Raw genomic sequence first — 19718 nt, 5'->3', positions numbered from 1 at the left:
CCGGCCCATTACCATTACTGATTGGGTGGTACTCCAGTCACCGGCCCGTTACCTTTACTGATTCGGTGGTACTCCAGTCACTGGCCCATTACCATTACTGTTTCTGAAAGGGTGGTACTCCAGTCACCGGACCATTACCATTACTGATTGGGTGGTACTCCATTCACCGGTCTGTTACCGTTACTGATTGGATGGTACTCCAGTCACTGGCCCGTTACCATTACTGTTTGTGTGGTAATCCAATCACCGGACCGTTACCGTTACTGATTGTGTGGTAGGCCTGTCACCAGCCCGTTACCATTACTGATTGGGTGGTACTCCAGCCATCGGCCCATTACTGTTACAGATTGGGTGTTATGCTGGTCAGCCGCTCATTACCATTACTGATTGGGTGCTAATCCAATCACCGGCCCGTTACCATTACTGTTTGGGTGGTACTCCAGTCACTGGACCATTACCGTTACTGATTGAGTGTTAGGCTCGTAACCGGCACGTTACCATTACTGATTGGGTGGTACGCCCGTTACCAGGCCTTTACTGTTACTGATTGTGTGGTACTCTAGTCACTGGCCCGTTACCGTTACTGTTTGTGTGGTATTCCAGTCACCAGACCATTACCGTTACTGAATGTGTGGTAGGCCGGTCACCATCCTGTTACTGTTACTGATTGTGTTCCACTCCAGTCACCAGCACATTACCATTACTGATTGGGTGGTAAACCAGTCACGGGCCCATTACCATTACTGATTGTGTGGTACTCTGGTCACCGGCCCATTACTGTTACTGATTGGGTGGTACTCCAGTCACTGGCCCTTTACTGTTACTGATTGTGTTGTACTCCAGTCACAATCCCATTACCATTTCTGATTGGGTGCTACTGCAGTCAGCAGCCCGTTACCTTTACTAATTCAGTGGTACTCCATTCACCGGACCGTTACCATTACTGATTGGGTGGTAGGCCGGTCACTGGTCAGTTACTGTTACTGATTGGGTGGTACTTCAGTCACCGGCCTGTTACCGTTACTGATTTGGTGGTACTCCAGTCACTGGACTTTTACTGTTACTGATTGGGTGGTAGGCCGGTCATCGGCCCGTTACCGTTACTGATTGGGTGGTACGCCGGATACAGGCCAATTACTGTTACTAATTGTGTGGTACTCCAGTCACCGGACCGTTACCATTACTGATTGTGTGGTTGACCGTTCACCAGCCGGTTACCGTTACTGATTTGGTGGTACTCCAGTCACCAGCCCTTTACCATTACTGATTGGGCGATACTCCAGTCACCGGCCCATTACCGTTACTGATTGTGTGCTACTCCAGTCACCGGCCCATTACAGTTACTGATTGTGTGATAATCCAATCACGGGCCCGTTACAAATACTGATTGGATGGTTATCCAATCACCGGACCGTTACCATTACTGATTGGGTGGTACTCCATTCATCGGACCATTACCGTTACTGATTGGGTGGTATGCCGGTTACTGGCCAATTACTGTTACTAATTGTGTGGTACTCCAGTCACCGGACCATTACCATTACTGATTGTGTGGAACGCCGGTCACCGGCCCGGTACTGTTACTGATTGTGTGGTACTCCAGTCACCAGCCCTTTACCATTACTGATTGGGTGGTACTTCAGTCACTGGCCCTTTACCATTACTGATTGTGTGGTACTCCAGTCACCGGCCCTTTACCGTTACTGCTTGTGCGGTTGGCCAGTCACCAGCCCGTTACCGTTACTGATTGTGTGTTACTCCAGTCACCGGCCCATTACAGTTACTGATTGGGCGGTACTCCAGTCACCGGCCCATTACCATTACTGATTGGCTGGTACTCCGGTCACCGGCCCGTTACTGATTGTGTGGTACACCCGTAACCTAACCATTACCGTTACTGATTGGGTGCTACACCGGACACCGGCCCATTACTGTTACTGATTGGGTGGTACTCCAGTCACCAGCCCTTTACCATTACTGATTGGGTGGTACAATTATTATTTAAATGGCAATAGATTGGGAGAGGGGGAAGTACAGAGAGACCTGGGTGTTCTTGTACACCAGTCACTGAAGGCGAGCATGCAGGTGCAACAGGCGGTCAAGAAGGCAAACGGTATGCTGGCCTTCATAGCAAAAGGGTTAGAATACAGGAACAGGGATACCTTGCTGCAGCTGTACAGGGCACTGGTGAGACCACACCTCGAGTACTGTGTACAGTTTTGGTCGCCTCATCTGAGGAAGGATGTTCTTGCCATGGAGGGGGTGCAGCGGCGATTCACCAGGCTGATACCAGGAATGGCGGGAATGACCTATGAGGAGAGACTATGTAGTTTAGGGATGTACACACTGGAGTTTAGAAGATTGAGAGGGGACCTCATAGAAGTGTATAAAATTCTGACAGGTCTAGACAGACTGGATGCAGAAGGAATGTTTCCCTTGGTGGGTGAAAACAGAACTAGAGGACATAATTTAAGGATAAGGGCTAAACCATTTAGGACAGAGATGAGGGGGAATTTCTTCACTCAGAGAGTGGTGAACCTGTGGAACTCATTGCCACAGAGGGCAGTGTACGCCAGCTCATTAAATATATTTAAGAGGGAATTAGATATATTTCTACGGGCAAAAGGGGTTAAGGGTTACGGAGAGAAGGCGGGGACGGGATACTGAATTAAAGGATCAGCCATGATCTCATTAAATGGCGGAGCAGGCACGAAGGGCCGAATGGCCTACTCCTGCTCCTATCTTCTATGTATCTATGTATCTATGTACTTCAGTCACCGGCCCTTTACCATTACTGATTGTGTGGTACTCCAGTCACCGGCCCTTTACCGTTACTGCTTGTGCGGTTGGCCAGTCACCAGCCCGTTACCGTTACTGATTGTGTGTTACTCCAGTCACCGGCCCATTACAGTTACTGATTGGGCGGTACTCCAGTCACCGGCCCATTACCATTACTGATTGGCTGGTACTCCGGTCACCGGCCCGTTACTGATTGTGTGGTACACCCGTAACCTAACCATTACCGTTACTGATTGGGTGCTACACCGGACACCGGCCCATTACTGTTACTGATTGGGTGGTAAACCTTTCACTGGCCCGTTACCATTACTGATTGGGTGGTACTCCGATCACCAGCCCATTACTCTTACTGATTGGGTGGGATGCCGGTCACCAGCCCATTAACGTTACTGATTGGGTGGTAGGCCCGTCACCGGCCCTTTACCATTACTGATTGGGTGGAACTCCAGTCACCGGACCATTACCGTTACTGATTGGATGGTACTCCAGTCACCGGACCGTCCCCATTACTGATTGGGTGGCAGGCCCGTCACCGACCTGTTACCGTTACTGATTGGGTGGAACTCCAGTCACCAGAACGTTACCATTACTGATTGGGTGGTACTCCAGTCACCAGACCATTACTGTTTACTGATTGAGTGCTACTCCAGTCACCGGCCCATTACCATTACTGATTGCATGGTACTCCGTTCACCAGCCCGTTACCTTTTCTGATTGGGTGGTACTCCAATCACCGGCCCGTTGCCGTTATTGATTGGGTGTTACGCCAGTCACCAGCCCATTACCGTTACTGATTGGATGGTACACGAGTCACCGGCCCATTACCGTTACTGATTGGGTTGTACTCCAGTGTAGGGGGTGGCGTGTGGCCAATCAGTTATGCCCCTGACTGCCTGTGAGTGGTTTGAATCACTCCCACACCCCTTGGTTATCGACACCGGACTTTGGTGCAGGCGGCGATACAGAAAATGAGTAGAAAATTGGTTTGGTACATGAAAACCGTAAACTTTATTAAAACGATGATAAAAAATTACTATCACCTAGACATCACTATGTAGTCACAGTCTTGTCAAAAGAATACACTTAAATGGATATGGGGTACACACGGCACATCGAGGGACTACAACTACATTAACAATCCCCTTATCCTTATCCCACCCCTTACACCTAACTAGATTAAGCTGAGGGGCCAGGAATTCATGCAAACCAAGTCAAAATCTGCTGAGTTAAAACGGTTGTGGGGTTTGGGGTTCGCTCTTTGTGCTCTCTGGGGCCTGCCGTCATCACATGGTCCCAGGGCGCTGCAAGGGTGTCGTTCAGGTAAAGTACCCCGAGATTAAAGTCTTTGCTTGGGTAGTTTACCTCGCAGGGATGATGGTTCTTCTTCTTCGTGTGGCAGTAGGTGAATTTAGCATGAAGATAGTCGCAGGTTAGCTGGATTGAAGGCCCAATTATTTGAAGCATTCTTCAATCTTCTTCCAATTCAACTCATCTCATCTCATCTCGACTTGTCTTGTCTCGTCTCGTCTCGTCTGGCCTGGTCTGCCCGTGTTTGCCTCATGCAGTACTGGGCATCCCTGATGGATTTGTGGAAGACACGGGCAGCGGCCAGGTAGCAAGCGCAGGAGGAAGAGAGTGTGGCTACCCATGGGCCTACAATTATACTCCTTCCAAAGGCCCTTATCTGTGCGCCAAATCAGGTCAGTCTATTGTCAAATTTAGGCGGGCTCGTTTAATTTAATTATACCAATCTAAGTTAACTGGCTTTGGATGACCGTTTGTCGCGCCTGATGGCCCCGGTGTCAGGGTTGTATTGTCATTAATGCATTTTAATCAGCCTGTCCGGCCTTGGTGGCTCCCTTGAGCTGTTTCCAATTATTTATGCGGACAAACTAATGGCCTTATGCTTAAGCCTAGCTGGCTTGATCTGTTTCGATCTGACGCAATGCATATTCAGTGTTTGCCTAAGCTGTCTGGTTTTCTCAAACACAAACTCCTTTTCACAGAAATGCATTTTAAGTTTCGATTTCCCAAAGCTGCCTGTTTGTGTTACAGAGTCCAAGCTTTTAAAATCTTACAGGCTTTTGGTCACGAGGCGTGGATGCCATCTTTTTGGGTACCTTTTTTTTTAATTGTCCATACAGGGTGCCTTTTATTAATAAACTTGGGGGAATGTGGGAATTTTGAGAAACTTACACTCCCCCCTGTGATATTAAAACTTGCTTGAAGTATCATCCTTACAAGGTGAGCAAAATTTCTGACCCTCTATATTCAATCTTCCCCTGTAATTACCTATCTAATATACCCACGACACATGCACTTCCCATTCCGCAAAAATGTAGTTTACATAAGCATACATAGAATAGTTACAGTCTTTCACACACATCCAAGCATGGAGAGGGTCTAACACCCCTGCACCACTTGGTACACATACATCTTTATTAACAACGCGTCGCCAAGTCTTTATTAAAACAACAAACACAAAAAAAACAACAATCTTTAATCAAAAATACAAAAACTCAAACAGGCGTATCTCCCTCCACCTTCACATAATGTTCCTTCCAGATCCTCTGGTTTCGGAATTCTAGCATCTGACCTTTTCCCTTGCACTGAATGCAGACTAGATACAACACTATCCCTAACTGGCAAACCACGGGAATGTGGGAAGCCAGTCTGATCCATGAAGGGACCTCTATGTTATTGAAAATGTCCCACCAGGGTGGAATCACAATATCCAATATCTTAGCCCCTATCTCTACTGCTTTCTGCTCTAGAGTGTAAAAATGTTTCTGTAAAACTATAACGGCTTTGAGTATTTTGGTAAGGTTTTCTGGGAGTGGGGGAATTTCATAGCCGAAATGCGCTATGGTAAAATTCTCCTTTACAGTGAGGTGAACAGTGGAGGGTTCAGGAATGGGGACAATTCGCTCCTGGGCCACTTGAACTTCTGCCTCGGGCTTAAAAAACAAACTGCTCTCACTAACTGGACACCAGCTATGCTGTCCATGCTGGTAGTGGGGCGCACCTGTGGTGACACAATATGTCCCACCTCCTATATGTGCTACGTGTGGGGGAACATGGCCTTGTGTCATTGCCTCCATGGTACAATTTATAGACTTCGCGCCAACTGCTTTAAACCCGCACTGCAGTTTTGAATAGGCATTCAAGTGCTGGGGGCACAGGATTATGTGTGCTCCCCGGCTCCGGCACCCTGTTAGGTCAGTACCTGTCATAGCGTGCTCCCACTTTATGATGTAAGGTGGGACCGCTGTGAAACGAATGTGTACACCCCCTTGAATGACACCAATGTTCTCGTCCCTGTATACCAGTGCGGGTCGGGCTCTCCTACCCATCACCGGCATCCTAACTACTATTCCCATGATGGTGTGGTTGGACCGTCCACAATCCACTGGGACTGGGTAGGCTTCGGAAGCTAGCCGGAGTTGGCACGGACTTAATGCATTCGCAAATGGATGAAGGGCTGCGAGGTGTTTGTTGCTGATCCAGGAGGGGACTAAACCCTGTTTTAAATCCTCCAGATTACTGCGGCCCTCACCCAGCAACCATGCCCCATATAGCATGCATACCTCGTTCTGCACAGCCTGGTCAGAAGCATTTCTGTCCTGCCTTATGAGGGCATTTACATTCTTTGCGTGTTTCTCCAGCTCGGCCATAATCTCCTTTAAATGGACCGTCATGGCCTGGTCCTTATGGAACTCCGAGCCCACTACTTTGTTCTCATCCATTAATATCTTCCTTAAATGTGTTTTTAAACCGTTTATCTGGGTCTGCAACTCTATGTCATCCAGACTGTTGATGACAGAGGACCCTGTGTTAAACGCAGTAAAACATCATTCCATACTCCCCTTCTTTGTCTCCCTGCATTACCCAAAAACTCGCGGTGTGTGGTGTACAGTTCGGTTTTGTCGACATTGGCGAAATCGAACTCATAAACCTTCCTGAACATGTCCTTTAATAGGGCCTGGTATAGCTGCTCTGTCTCTTTGGGGCACCACTCCGGTAAGTGTACCTCGGTGAGATTCAAAATCACGGAGGCTACCGCGTAGTGTACCCCCTGGTACAGCATCTGATTGGTAGGCACTAGTACCAGTCCATTCCCTGGTCCCTTGGTGGTGGTGGGGCACACTTCCCTGGGTAACCTCGCCGCCTGCGCCATGGGCAGGGACTTTCGGGGGTGGGTAACAAGCTCAGTGGCATTGACTGGGATCTGGGAGTATGGGACCACACACAACTTCAGGCTGGTATCCAATTTCATCCCCTCCCCGGTGTCTTGCCACTGTCGGTGGAAAATAATGGATATGCCTGAGGGGCAGACCCTCTCTGACCCCCGCATACAAATGTAAATCCCTTGATCCGGTTCCCACCACTTGCCCCAACACACGCTTAATCCCCCGTGGGTCCCTGTAATCGTCCGGTGGGTATTGTTCCCCAACCGTTCCCACTCGACTGCGGGGTTTCTCATATCTTTTCTTAGCTTTCTGAGCCACCACCACCTATCCAGAGGAATGTGTCCCTTGCACATTAAACATACACGTTTCCCTACGGTGATGCTGACCCTTGTGGTAACGACCTGTACCCTGGGGCACAGGAGGGAGGCCTCCCCGTACGTGAACCCGGTCTGGCTGGAGTACTGAGATGAGTTGGACCACAGCCACCCTGGCCACCTTCCCTCGTAGACGTAGACGGCGGTCTCCTCCGCATCCCATTCGCCGCTTCCGTCGGTTGCTATCGGCGGTCTATCTCCGGAGCACCCATAGATGTGAGAGTCCTCTACTTCGCCTCACTTCCCAAGGCTCAGTCCCATCAGGGCAAGTAGGATTACGCTCCCCTTCATCCTGAAAGTCTTTCTGCAACAGATACAAAAACATGCAGCCAGGTCCCCAAGAGATTCACTGGCTTGGGTGAAGCATAGTCGGGTCCCGCGACCTCGACTCAAATACACACACTCTTAGCAGATTACTTACTTAAGTAAAACTACCCATCACCTTACTTAACTTAAGCTAAAAATGACTAAACTTAAATTAAATACCTAAACTTAAAATATAAACTTACATTACTTAAACTATATACATCCGCCGCCCGTCTCCGGGCGGCCAGGCTAATTCCTGGTTGGGCTGCGGCACACCGCTCCATCCGGCGTGTCCACACTGTCCTGCACTGTTGGTCCCTCGCCACCCATGGCTGCTGGCTGGGGACCTCTGTCCTTTGGCTTCCCCCTGACTCGGGAGGCTGTCCCTTTGAACTGGGGAGCTGGTGACCATGGCTTCCTTGGCTGGGGCGTCCGTGGGGACCTTCTAGGGGCTTTGGCGGGTGGGGTTTTCTTGGCTGGTGGACCTTTAACCCGAACTACTGCTCCCTCAGGCTTGACCTCTCCCGAACCTGGGCTAGGGGCAGGTAGCTCTTCGCAGCCTGTTGCTGCAAGCTGAGAGTCTCCGCCCCAGGTCCCATAACTGGGTCCGGGGCGGGATCTTCGACCTCGGGTCCCTCCTCCTCTACACCTGGGTTAGGGGCGGGATTGTCGCCCTCGGGTCCCTCCTCATCTGGAGCCCAGAAGAGTGGGGGAGTGTCCCAATCGGTGGGCGGGATGGCCCCTCCCCTTAAGCAAGCCACAGCGCCTGCCTGTGCAGTCTGTGAACTCGCTCCTGCTGCAGGCTGAGGATTTCTATCCTCAGACCCTACCACAACTGCTTCTTTTCTCCTTTCAGGTGTAAACAGTTTACACTGATTAATGTGAAACCATTTTGTGCGTGAGGCATCTTAACGGCGTATACCATGGGGCTGGCTTTGTCTACAATGATGTAGGGCCCCATGTAGAATGGATTCAAACTCCCTACTCGGGCATAGTTCCTCACCATGACCTGATCTCCTACCTCCCACTCATGGTGCTTTCAGGGTTCAAGCAGCAATCGGTTACTCTGATGCTGTCTTCCCAGTTTCCCAGCCGCCTGCTCGTGGACCTGATAAAGGTGCTCGAAGAGGTTTCGGGCGAACCTGTCCTGGTTTACCTCCCTGAGCTGACCCTCCGTGAGCACTGGGGTTAGTACATGGGTGGGGGTCCACATAACCCTGCCAGTCATCAGCTCGTACGGTGAGTACCCTGTGCTTTTAGACTGGCTGGCCCGGATCCCCATCAGTTTCAGGACATTGGCCCAATTATGGGGCGAGTCCACTGTCTCCTTCCTCAACCTTTCCTTTAAGGTCCGATTCATTCTCTCCACAATCCCTGATGACTGTGGGTGGTGGGCCACGTGCCACTTCCCCTCGATGCCTAGCAGCATAAGGGTATTCTGCATCACCTGTCCGGTGAAGTGACTCACTTGGTCGGGCTCCACATACTGTGGTAATCCCCACCGCGAGAACACTTCCCGGACCAGGATGCTGGCAGTACCCAGAGCTGTGGCTGTTATGCAGGGGAAGGCCTCTACCCATTTGGTGCACACATCCACCAGGACTAGGCAGTATTATAGCCTCCCTGGGCGGTGGGCAGGGGCCAGATGTAGTCGACCTGTATCGAATGCCATGGTCCCGCTACCCTCCTGATGTGTCCCATAGGTACCTTCCCTTTGTGGGGGGTCAGGGTTATTAGCAGCGCACACAAGACAGCCTGCACAGAACTCGCGGACATCTTCCCTGAGTCCCGGCCACCATCCCGCCTGTTCCACCCGCTGCCAGGTGGTCACAGGCCCGGGTTACATAAGAAGTAGGAGCAGGAGTAGGTCATACGGCCCCTTGGGCCTGCTCCGCCATTCAATAGGATCATGGCTGATCCGAATCTAGACTCACGTCTACTTCCCTGCCCTCTCCCCGTAACCCCAAATTCCCTTGTCTGCTAGGAAACTGTCTATCTCTGTTTTAAATTTATTTAATGTTGCAGCTTCCACAGCTCTCTGGGGTAGCAAATTCCATAGATTTACTACCCTCTGAGTGAAGAAGTTTCTCCTCATCTCAGTTTTGAAACGGCAGCCCCTTATTCTAAGATTATGCCCCCTAGTTCTAGTCTCACCCATCAGTGGAAACATCCTCACCGCATCCACCCAATCAAGACCCCTCACAACCTTATATGTTTCGATAAGATCGCCTCTCATTCTTCTGAACTCCAATGAGTAGAGGTCCAAACTTCTCAACCTTTCCTCATACGTCAACCCCCTCATCTCTGGAATCAACCGAGTGAACCTTCCCTGAACCGCCTCGAGAGCAAATATATCTTTTCTTAAATATGGAAACCAAAACTGCACGCAGTATTTCAGGTGTGGCCTCACCAATACCCTGTATAACTGCAGCAAGACTTCCCTGTTTTTATACTCCATCCCCCTTGCAATAAAAGCCAAGATTCCATTGGCCTTCCTGAGCACCTGCTGCACCTGCATACTAACTTTTTGTATTTCATGCACCAGGACCCCCAGATCCCTTTGTAATGTGGCACTTTGCAGTTTCTCTCCATTTAGATAATAACTTGCTCTTTGATTTTTTCTGCCAAAGTGCATAACCTCACACTTTCCAATATTATATTCCATCTGCCAAATCTCTGCCCACTCACTTAGCCAGTCTATGTCCTTTTGCAGGTTTTTTATGTCCTCCTCACTCACTGCTTTCCCTCCTATCTTTGTATCGTCGGCAAAGTTGGGTACGTTGCACTCGGTCCCCTCCTCCATCTCGTTAATATAGATTGTAAAGAGTTGGGGTCCCAGCACTGACCCCTGCGGAACACCACTAGTTACTGATTGCCATCCTGAGAATGAACCATTTATCCCAACTCTTTGTTTTCTGTTAGATAGCCAATCTTCCACCCATGCCAGTATATTACCCCCAATCCTGTGATTTATTATCTTGATCAGTAATCTTTTGTGTGGCACCTTATCAAATGCCTTTTGGAAGTCCAGATACACTACATCCACTGGTTCCCCTTTATCCACCCTGTATGTTACGTCCTCAAAGAATTCGAGCAAATTTGTCAAACATGACTTCCCCTTCATAAAACCATGCTGAGTCTGTCCTATTAAATTATGTTTATCCAAATGCTCTGTTACTGTTTCCTTAATAATGGACTCCAACATTTTGCCAACCACAGATGTTAGGCTAACTGGTCTATAGCTTCCAGCTTTTTGTCTACTACCCTTCTTAAATAAGGGTGTTACATTAGCAGTTTTCCAATCTGCTGGGACCTTTCCTGAGTCCAGGGAGTTTTGGAAAATAATCACCAATGCATCCACAATCCCTACCGCCACTTCTCTCAAGACCCTAGGATGTAGGCCATCAGGTCCAGGGGATTTATCCGCCTTAAGTCCCATTATTTTACCGAATACCATCTCCTTAGTGATTTTATTTGTGTTTAGCTCCTCCCCCCCCATTGCCCCCTGTTTGTCCAGTGTTGGGATATTTTTAGTGTACTCTACTGTAAAGACTGATACAAAATATTTGTTCAGCGTCTTTGCCATCTCCATGTTCCCCACCATTAGTTTCCCGGTCTCATCTTCTAAGGGACCAACGCTCACTTTAGCCACACTTTTTCTTTTTATATAGCTGTAGAAATTCTTGCTGTCTGTTTTTATTTTTTTTGCTAGTTTACTTTCATAATCTATCTTCCCTTTCTTCATTAATCTTTTAGTTATTGTTTGCTGGCTTTTAAATGCTTCCCAATCTTCTATCCTCCCACTAGATTTGGCTACTTTATATGCCCTTGTTTTCAGTTGGATACTATCCTTTATTACTTTACTAAGCCATGGATGGCTGTCTTTTCTTTTACTCCCCTTTTTCCTCAGTGGAATATATTTATCTTGAAAGATGTGAAATATCTCCTTGAATGTAGACCACTGCCCTTGTACCGTCTTACACTTTAATCTGTTTTCCCAGTCCACTTTAGTCAATTCTACTCTCATACCTTCATAGTCTCCTTTATTTAAGCTCAGTACGCTGGTTTGAGATCCAACTCTCTCACCCTCAAACTGAATTTGGAATTCAACCATATTATGGTCACTCATTCCAAGGGGATCCTTTACTAGGACATTTTTTATTAATCCTGTCTCATTACACAGGACAAGATCTAAGATTGCCTGCCCCCTGGTTGGTTCAGTTACATACTGCTCAAGGAACCCGTCCCTAATACACTCTATGAACTCTTCCTCAAGGTTGCCATGCCCAATTTGTTTAGTCCAGTCAATATGAAAGTTTAAATCCCCCATGATTATAGCTGTTCCCTTATTACAAGCCCCAACTATTTCCTGATTTATACTCCGACCGACCAACAGAGTTGCAACTGTTAGGAGGCCTATAGACTACACCCACTAGTGACTTTTTCCCCTTATTATTCCTTATCTCCACCCAAACTGTTTCACTACCCTGATCCTTTGACCCAATATCATTTCTGACTATTGCAGTGATTCTATCCTTGACTAACATAGCAACCCCACCTCCCTTTCCTTCCTGTCTGTCCTTCCTAATTGTCAAATACCCTTGTATGTTAAGTTGCCAGTCATGATCATCATGCAGTCATGTTTCCGTAATGGCCACCAGATCATACCCATGTGTAGTTATTTGTACCATCAACTCGTCTATTTTGTTACAAATGCTGCGTGCATTCAGATAAAGAACTTTCATATATATTTTCTGACAATTTATTCCTGCTTTTACCCCTTTTACTACTTTACCTTTATCATTTTACATTCTGTCCCTTCCTGACACGCTCTGGTTTTTAATTCCCCCACTGCTACCTTGCGCTATTGCCTTCTCCGCTGGCATTTTCATTTTTCGCTCTCTTAAAACCTCCCCCCACTAATTAGTTTAAAGCCCTCTCTCCAGCCCTAGTTACTCGATTCGCCAGGATTCTAGTCCCAGCACTGGCCAAGTGAAGTCCGTCCCAACGGAACAGCTCTCTCCTGTCCCAGTACTGATGCCAGTGTCCCAAGAAGCAAAACCCATTTCTCCCACACCAGTCTTTGAGCCATGCATTTAACTCTCTAATTTTATTTACCCTAGCCAAATTTGCACCTGGCTCAGGTGGTAATCCAGAGATTATTACCCTTGTGGTTCTGCTTTTTAATTTGGCCCCTAGCTGCTCAAACTCCCTCAGCAGAACCTCTTTCCTTGTCCTATCTATGTCATTGGCACCAACATGGACCACGACAGCTGGATCCCCCCCTCCCACTCCAAGTTTCTCTCCAGCCCAGAGGAGATGTCCTTAACCCTGGCACCGGGCAGGCAACACAGCCTTCGGGACTCTCGCTCTTGGCTGCAAATTGTAATGATATCAGCGGTTTGTAGAATGTACACCACCACTGCAGATGCTGTGATAAGATGTATGAAAGCCATATTCTCCAGACATGGCGTGGCAAGCGAGGTCTTCACAGACAACGGACCCCAGTTTTACAATGCAAGTTTCCGACACTTTGCCAAAGAGTGGGACTTTGTCCACACAACGTCAAGTCCTCACTATCCACAGTCCAATGGACTAGTGGAAAAATCGGTCCAGACAGTGAAAAGACTGATGTACAAGGCAAAAGACAGTGGAACTGACTTCTACCAGAGCATGCTTGTATACCGCACAACGCCGCTCGAGTGTGGTAAGTCACCAGCCCAACTCCTTATGGGACGTCGGCTAAGGTCAAACCTACCCATCCCGGAGAGCCTCCTGAAAACAAAAGAGGGGGAGAAAGTGAGGAAGTTCAAAAGCAACAGAAAGAAAAGCAAAAGTACTACTATGACAGAGGAACACAAAACCTACCTGAACTCCACACTGGTGACCAAGTAAGGTTCAAAGACAAAACAAACACATGGACTCAGAAGGGAACTGTCCTGAGTGAAGTTCAACCAAGATCATACACCATTCAGACAGATGAGGGTGCTGTTCTGAGAAGAAATCGTCGAGATCTTCTCATGGGACCAGCCACAACAAGGCAAAAGACTGATACTGTTGAACAACCTGATCACACAGCTGAGAACCAATCATCTGAGGCAACAACTCAGATTCAAGGGCAATCAATCAGAAAATCCTCAAGACACATGAAGCCTCCTGAGAGACTCATTGAGCAAATTTAAGGACTATTGTTATAGAAGGAAGTAATGCTATCTTATTCTTTCTTCAAGTTCTAGTGTAGTTACATATTTCATGTGAACACACAAAGCAAGGTTAAAAAACCTTGATCATGATAATGATAATGTAAGTTCATTAAGTGTTACAGTTAAAATGCAGATTAATACAAAGGAAGCATGTTGTTAGTTAAAAGTAAAATACTTTTGTTTTAAGAAAGGGAGATGTAATGATATCAGCAAATAGTGATGTTATTTGCCTGTTTGATTATCATGTCTTACCAGCATGTTTGCATGTATTGATTACTTATGCCTGACCAGCAGAGGTCATGTGAGAGACAAGCAGAGGGGTTTAGTTTCAGTTTTGTTCTAGATGCATCACTAGCATGATGTCTCCTGAAATGCTGTATAAAGTGTTGAACAGACTTTAGATTAAAACAGAATCTCTTTCATCAATGTGTCGTCATTGAACCCACAAAGAAATCAATACACAAATAACCCTATCTATCCCCCTAACGATACTATCCCCTACCACTACAACATTTCTTTTAACTCCCCCCACTTGAATGGCCCCCTGCTCCTCAGTGCTGTGGCCAGGTTGCTCATCCTCCCCGCAGTCCCCGTTCCCATCCTCACAGAGAGTAAGAGCCTCAAACCTGTTGGACAAGAGCAAGGGCTGCTGCTCCTCTAACACTACCTCCTGGATCCCCGCACTTGCCTCACTTCTAGTCATACCATCCTGTCCCTGTCCACGGACTACATCTGAATTAATTACTCTAATTGGTGTGACTAGCTCCTGAAACACAGAGTCCAGGTAACTCTCCCCCTCCCTGATGTGTCTCAGTGTTTGAAGCTCGGATTCCAGCTCATCAACACGGAGCCGGAATTCCTCGAGCAGCCAGCACTTACTGCAAATGTGATCACCGTGAGCATCAATGGTGTCCACCAGCTCCCGCATATTGCAGCAGCAACACATCACTTGCTCTCCCATTCTATGTAATTAATTACATTTATTAATATTATTTTTAAATACCCTCTGCCCCAATTTTAGATGATGAATATCACACCTTAGAAACTATAAACCACAGAGTTTAAGTTTAAAAAGAGAGAAATACTCACCAACCAATCACTTACCTGCTTTCTGGTGACGTCACACTTCAATTATTTTTTACCTCTCTCCTTCCTTTTGCATTCCGAGTTCGGAGATTAGTATGCCTTACCTGGTCTCTGGAGCCTTTTATAGCCCCGCTCTGCTGCTCGAGTTTCCCGCCGACGCTCTGAGGCCTTACCTGGTCTCTGGAGCCTTTTATAGCCCCGCTCTGCCGCTCGAGTTTCCCGCCAACGCTCTGAGGTCTTACCTGGTCTCTGGAGCCTTTTATAGCCCCGCTCTGCCGCTCGAGTTTCCCGCCGACGCTCTGAGGCCTTACCTGGTCTCTGGAGCCTTTTATAGCCCCGCTCTGCCGCTCGAGTTTCCCGCCAACGCTCTGAGGTCTTACCTGGTCTCTGGAGCCTTTTATAGCCCCGCTCTGCCGCTCGAGTTTCCCGCCGACGCTCTGAGGCCTTACCTGGTCTCTGGAGCCTTTTATAGCCCCGCTCTGCCGCTCGAGTTTCCCGCCGACGCTCTGAGGCCTTACCTGGTCTCTGGAGCCTTTTATAGCCCCGCTCTGCTGCTCGAGTTTCCCGCCGACGCTCTGAGGCCTTACCTGGTCTCTGGAGCCTTTTATAGCCCCGCTCTGCCGCTCGAGTTTCCCGCCGACGCTCTGAGGCCTTACCTGGTCTCTGGAGCCTTTTATAGCCCCGCTCTGCCGCTCGAGTTTCCCGCCGACGCTCTGAGGCCTTACCTGGTCTCTGGAGCCTTTTATAGCCCCGCTCTGCCGCTCGAGTTTCCCGCCGACGCTCTGAGGCCTTACCTGGTCTCTGGAGCCTTTTATAGCCCCGCTCTGCCGCTCGAGTTTCCCGCCAACGCTCTGAGGCCTTACCTGGTCTCTGGAGCCTTTTATAGCCCCGCTCTGCCGCTCGAGTTTCCCGCCGACGCTCTGAGGCCTTACCTGGTCTCTGGAGCCTTTTATAGCCCTGCTCTGCCGCTTGAGTTTCAAGGCTGGACCCTCATGGGTCAGTTGAAGGAATTTCCTCCGGTGTTGCTGCGGCACAACCCACTGTTCCCCCCGGAACAGCATGCCCTCTTTCACGGAGAGGGTTGCTGTGCTGTACGGACCCTCTACCCCTTTTCCCTCAGTTACTGCACTGAGGAATGCCTTGAGGATGGGGTCTTGGGCTTGGACCATCTTACGGTCCGGGGCTAAAGCTACCCCTGTACTCCCTTGGGTCTCGTCCCTACCTCTGACTGCCGCCATGGGTCTGGACCCAAATGGGTCCCAGAAAGTGCCTGTGCGGGCACGCTCCTTGGCGAGCAAGTCAGCCTGCTGGTTGCCTTGACTGCGGGGTTCTGTGGAGGAATGGGCTTTCACCTTATGGATGAAAATCTCCCCTTCCTCCCCCACTGCCACTAGGATCTTTTCCAGCAGGTGTTTTACTGTGAGGTGTCTCCCGTCAGCGGAGGTGTATCTGCGGTGGGACCAGATGGCCAGCTACTCCATACACGAATTGAATGTGAATATGCTGTCCCAGCAAATCGTGCAGGGGGTGGGGAAGATTTCGGGGTGTGTAACGACGTACACTACCGCGGACAGTTCAGCCTGCTGGGTGCTCATGGTGCTGGGGAGCTTAATCGCCAGGGCAATGTTTGCCACTCGGTCGTAAACTCCACACCCCGTGAGACGCTCACCAGCAGATACCGTACTGGAACCGACTACATAGATCTCGCGGCCTGTGGGATATATCCCAGCCCGTAAACCTATGTTCACTTCCCAAACCCCTTCTATGGAACAACGGTGGGCTGTTCCAGGATATACCAGGTTAGCTGCAAGCTTCGGCTCACAGAGACCCTTCACCTTAAGATCCATCTGTGAGAGGAGCAAGGTCCAGCGGGCAATGCGGACACTGCTCACTGTTCCGTCCTTGATCCTCCCATCCAGAAGCATCTGGGTGGGTGTGTGATGGGTGAGGAGGGTGATGGAAGAGGTGCCTGTGAAGATTAGCGATCTTTTCACAGCCCAATGTGTGGCCAAGAGGTGCCGCTCACAGTTGGAGTAGCTCCTCTCCACTTCCGTGACTATCCTGGAGGAGTAGACCACCGGCCTCAGCTGGCCGTGCCGCTCTTGGAGCAGCACAGCACTCAGACTGTCCCCGCTGGCTGCTACCTCCAGGAAAAGCTCTTTCCCCCAGCTATAGCCCCTAGAGCTGGTGCAGTCTGCAAGTCTTTCTTGAGCCTGACAAATGCTGCCTGGCAACCCTCATCCCACAGCCACTCCACTCCCTTGAGTAGGAGTCGGAGCAGAGGGCCGCTATGGTTGCATAGTCCTCAATAAAGCCTCTACAGTACCCGGTTAGCCCTAGAAACGACCTCACACCCGTCATTGTGTTGGGGACTGGTAACTCTTGTACCGCTTCTCTCCTAGCCTTATCTTCAGCCCTTTCTCCAGCGCGCACGGTCAGGCCTATGAATTTCACCTCCTGCTGGCCGATCTGCACTTTCTTGGGTTCACCTTAAATCCCTTCTGCCCGAGCAGCTCCAGCAGTTCGGCCAATAGTGGGCCATGCTCCTGTCTCGAATCGGTGAAGAGAAGCAGGTCATCCACATATTGTACCAACTGTCTGGGCTGACTGAAATCCTTTAAGCTGTTTGCCATGCACTGATGGAAAATGCTGGGGCTGTTCTGGAAGCCCTGAGGCAAGCAGTTCCAGATGTACTGTTGCCCTTTAAATGTAAAGGCAAACTTGTACTGATCCTTCCTTCTTAAAGGGATGGACCAAAACCCATTGGAAGTATCCAGCACCGTGAAAGTGGTCGCGGATGCTGGAATACTCCCTATCAGGTCGGCAACTGCTGCTACTGTGGGTGCACAGGCCGGGATGTTACTATTGAGCACCAGATAGTCCACCGTGGCCCTCCAGGAATTGTCCGGCTTTCTAACCGGCCACAATGGAGAGTTCACGTGGATGGCAATCGGTCTCAGAACTCCCTGCTGTACTAAAGAGGACATGGCTGCTTCCATGTCCGGATCTGCTTCCCTGGGGAAGTTATACTGCTTCTGTGGTTGGGCCATGGGGTCCCCTTCTACGCTGATCTCAAACCCGTTGACCCTCCCGCAGTCGTGTTTGTGTGTGGCAAATGTGGCTAGGTGGACCTGCACAAATGCCTGGAACTCCTGTGCGGTGTTACTGATCCTAAGCTCGAAGTTATAACCCTCTTTGGGTTTCATGGTGCATAGGGTCCCCTTCCCTTCCTTTCCTGGGATTAATATTACCTCGCCATCCTTTCCGTTACTTGCCCCCCATAGGCAATGATTTCTCAAATCTACTAGGATATCGTGGCCTACAATAAAGTCGGCTCCCAGGACCCCTCTTCCACCCTCCACTTCCTATTTCATCAGGACACAGGTCCACTTAGAGCGGAGCGGTCCTAAATAAATGGCGAGCGGGATGGAAAACGAGCCAGCCTGTTCTTTGCCTGTGAACCCCGACAGACTGTATGGGACCCTGTTAGATAGAGGCGAGGTGGTGGGGTTAGCTGAGTGGACCATGGTGCATGATGCCCCCGTGTCCAACAGATAGGTCCCCGTCACCTTTTCCACCTCCATCTCCACGAGGGGTCTTTTCCATTCATCGTACCGGAGAGAACACAGATAATCAGGCTGCGCTGGCTCTAGTCAGGGCTGTGGGTTGGATGGAGCTGACGGGTACAGATCACCGGTAGCGGCTGCTACTCTCCCCTGGCCAGTCAATAAGTACCTCATGGTGTCCAGAAGTGACTCGACCGCTGTGGGAGGGATTCCGGCCTCCGCCTTTTGGGCTGGGGCTGTGGAATTCTTTCCCTTGTTATCTTTCCAAGGGTTTTTGCACTCCTTCCGCCAGTGACCATCCTTCCCACACCCGTAACAATTCGTCTTTGTGTTGGGGGTTTATTCCCTTCCTGGTCCCACTCCTTCCTACTTCATTTTTACCTCATGCACCTTCCCCTTGGGTGGGTGTGCATCGGTTCCCCTACTGTTCTTATAGGCTGGAGTTAACTGTCTGATCACCGTAGGTTTGGTGGTCTGGGGGTTCTTGGGGTCGAACCAGGCTTCTGCCTTGGTCCGGAACTGTGGCAATCTGTTTGCCACCAGGCAAGGGAGCCAATGGGCCAGGGGATCCCCGTTCAGGAACACCCGGTTTGGCGTCCCCGGACAGGCCCTCCGGTACACCGGCCATAACCGGTCCGCAAAAGCCTGTGGGGTTTCCCCTGCGAGCTGAACCGTCTTCTCTACACGGGAGAAATGACTTCCCTCATTCATCCCCATGGCCTCCAGAACTTCATCCCTGAGTGTCTCATGCCCGCTCTGCCCCTTCTTACACTCATCAGAGAGGGATTGGAGGAGACTACTCTCCAGGAAAAAAAGCAGCACCTTAGCCTGCTCAGCGCCATCGCAGTCGTTGATGCTGGCTTCCTGCGCTATTTCCCTGAAGTGGATCGAGGGGTCTCCCTTTCCAGAGAGCTTTGCGATATGGTTCACCATAGCCCTAAGCTGTTGGGTGCTATCGGGTAATACGAACTGGTTTGGGAGGGGTCCCTCATCGTCGCCATTGACGGGTGGGCTGAACCTCCGATGCCGTGCTGGGCACATCGGTCCCGGCTCCGACCTCTCTGGTGGGGGTTGCTTCACCTCCGCTCCCACCTCTGGCTCCACCCCCCCTTGCTGCCAGACCTCGCGGAATCTTGGCGCTACGGGTGGTGGTCGTGAGCCCCCCTGTCCCTCAACCGGGTCGTCCCTGGGCAC

The sequence above is a fragment of the Somniosus microcephalus genome, chromosome 6 (assembly GCF_052327205.1).
Source record: "Somniosus microcephalus isolate GS21.2 chromosome 6, FLI_Smic_1.0, whole genome shotgun sequence".
NCBI lineage: Eukaryota > Metazoa > Chordata > Chondrichthyes > Squaliformes > Somniosidae > Somniosus > Somniosus microcephalus.
The sequence above is the reverse complement of the archived record's forward strand: the minus strand, read 5'-3'. Positions refer to the sequence as shown.